This window comes from Bacillus rossius, unplaced genomic scaffold (genome assembly GCF_032445375.1).
Source record: "Bacillus rossius redtenbacheri isolate Brsri unplaced genomic scaffold, Brsri_v3 Brsri_v3_scf219, whole genome shotgun sequence".
NCBI classification, from domain to species: Eukaryota; Metazoa; Arthropoda; class Insecta; order Phasmatodea; family Bacillidae; genus Bacillus; species Bacillus rossius.
Window position 1 is genome coordinate 10,001 of NW_026962392.1, and position 3,018 is coordinate 13,018.

A 3,018-nucleotide genomic window follows, 5' to 3' on the forward strand; every position below is an offset into this window, starting at 1 on the left:
TTAGGTTAGGTTAGGTCAAGTCATTGTATTTAATAATTTTTAAATTTTTTTTACTCTCAGGCAAGGTTAGGTTAGGTTAGGTTAGGTTAGGTAAGGTTAGGTTAGGTTAGGTTAGGTTAGGTTAGGTTAGGTTAGGTTAGGTTAGGTTAGGTTAGGTTAGGTTAGGTTAGGTTAGGTTAGGTTAGGTTAGGTTAGGTTAGGTTAGGTTAGGTTAGGTTAGGTTAGGTTAGGTTAGGTTAGGTTAGGTTAGATTAGGTTAGGTTAGGTTAGGTTAGGTTAGGTTAGGTTAGGTTAGGTTAGGTTAGGGTCAGGTCATTGTATTTAATAATTTTTAAATTTTTTTTACTCTCAGGCAAGGTTAGGTTAGGTTAGGTTAGGTTAGGTAAGGTTAGGTTAGGTTAGGTTAGGTTAGGTTAGGTTAGGTTAGGTCAGGTCATTGTATTTAATAATTTTTAAATTTTTTTTACTCTCAGGCAAGGTTAGGTTAGGTTAGGTTAGGTTAGGTAAGGTTAGGTTAGGTTAGGTTAGGTTAGGTTAGGTTAGGTCAGGTCATTGTATTTAATAATTTTTAAATTTTTTTTACTCTCAGGCAAGGTTAGGTTAGGTTAGGTTAGGTTAGGTAAGGTTAGGTTAGGTTAGGTTAGGTTAGGTTAGGTTAGGTTAGGTTAGGTTAGGTTAGGTTAGGTTAGGTTAGGTTAGGTTAGGTTAGGTTAGGTTAGGTTAGGTTAGGTTAGGTTAGGTTAGGTTAGGTTAGGTTAGGTTAGGTTAGGTTAGGTTAGGTTAGGTTAGGTTAGGTTAGGTTAGGTTAGGTTATGTTAGGTTAGGTTAGGTTAGGTTAGGTTAGGTTAGGTAAGGTCATTGTATTTAATTATTTAAAAAAATTTCCCCTCTCAGGCAATATTAGGTTAGGTTAGGTTAGGTTAGGTTAGGTTAGGTTAGGTTAGGTTAGGTCAGGTCATTGTATTTAATAATTTTTAAATTTTTTTTTACTTTTAGGCAAGGTTAGGTTAAGTTAGGTTAGGTTAGGTCATTGTATTTGATTATTTAAAAAAAATTCCCCTCTCAGGCAATATTAGGTTAGGTTAGGTTAGGTTAGGTTAGGTTAGGTTAGGTTAGGTTAGGTTAGGTTAGGTTAGGTTAGGTTAGGTTAGGTTAGGTTAGGTTAGGTTAGGTTAGGTTAGGTTAGGTTAGGTTAGGTTAGGTTAGGTTAGGTTAGGTTAGGTTAGGTTAGGTTAGGTTAGGTTAGGTTAAGTTAGGTTAGGTTAGGTTAGGTTAGGTTAGGTTAGGTTAGGTTAGGTTAGTTTAGGTTAGGTTAGGTTAGGTTAGGTTAGGTTAGGTTAGGTTAGGTTAGGTTAGGTTAGGTTAGGTTAGGTTAGGTTAGGTTAGGTTAGGTTAGGTTAGGTTAGGTTAGGTTAGGTTAGGTTAGGTTAGGTTAGGTTAGGTTAGGTTAGGTTAGGTTAGGTTAGGTTAGGTTAGGTTATGTTAGGTTAGGTTAGGTTAGGTTAGGTTAGGTTAGGTAAGGTCATTGTATTTAATTATTTAAAAAAATTTCCCCTCTCAGGCAATATTAGGTTAGGTTAGGTTAGGTTAGGTTAGGTTAGGTTAGGTTAGGTTAGGTCAGGTCATTGTATTTAATAATTTTTAAATTTTTTTTTACTTTTAGGCAAGGTTAGGTTAAGTTAGGTTAGGTTAGGTCATTGTATTTGATTATTTAAAAAAAATTCCCCTCTCAGGCAATATTAGGTTAGGTTAGGTTAGGTTAGGTTAGGTTAGGTTAGGTTAGGTTAGGTTAGGTTAGGTTAGGTTAGGTTAGGTTAGGTTAGGTTAGGTTAGGTTAGGTTAGGTTAGGTTAGGTTAGGTTAGGTTAGGTTAGGTTAGGTTAGGTTAGGTTAGGTTAGGTTAGGTTAGGTTAGGTTAGGTTAGGTTAGGTTAGGTTAGGTTAGGTTAGGTTAGGTTAGGTTAGGTTAGGTTAGGTTAGGTTAGGTTAGGTTAGGTTAGGTTAGGTTAGGTTAGGTTAGGTTAGGTTAGGTTATGTTAGGTTAGGTTAGGTTAGGTTAGGTTAGGTTAGGTAAGGTCATTGTATTTAATTATTTAAAAAAATTTCCCCTCTCAGGCAATATTAGGTTAGGTTAGGTTAGGTTAGGTTAGGTTAGGTTAGGTTAGGTTAGGTCAGGTCATTGTATTTAATAATTTTTAAATTTTTTTTTACTTTTAGGCAAGGTTAGGTTAAGTTAGGTTAGGTTAGGTCATTGTATTTGATTATTTAAAAAAAATTCCCCTCTCAGGCAATATTAGGTTAGGTTAGGTTAGTTTAGGTTAGGTAAGGTCATTGTATTTAATTATTTAAAAAAATTTCCCCTCTCAGGCAATATTAGGTTAGGTTAGGTTAGGTTAGGTTAGGTTAGGTTAGGTTAGGTTAGGTTAGGTCAAGTCATTGTATTTAATAATTTTTAAATTTTTTGTTACTCTCAGGCAAGGTTAGGTTAGGTTAGGTTAGGTTAGGTAAGGTTAGGTTAGGTTAGGTTAGGTTAGGTTAGGTTAGGTTAGGTTAGGTTAGGTTAGGTTAGGTTAGGTTAGGTTAGGTTAGGTTAGGTTAGGTTAGGTTAGGTTAGGTTAGGTTAGGTTAGGTTAGGTTAGGTTAGGTTAGGTTAGGTTAGGTTAGGTTAGGTTAGGTTAGGTTAGGTTAGGTTAGGTTAGGTTAGGTTAGGTTAGGTTAGGTTAGGTTAGGTTAGGTTAGGTTAGGTTAGGTTAGGTTAGGTTAGGTTAGGTTAGGTTAGGTTAGGTTAGGTTAGGTTAGGTTAGGTTAGGTTAGGTTAGGTTAGGTTAGGTTAGGTTGGGTTAGGTTAGGTTAGGTTAGGTTAGGTTATGTTAGGTTAGGTCATTGTATTTAATTTTTTAAAAATTTTCCTCTCTCAGGCAAGGTTAGGTTAGGTTAGGTTACATTTGGTCATTGTATTTAATTATTTTCAAATTTTTCCTCTCTCAGGCAAGGTTAGGTTAGGTTAGGTTATGTAAGGT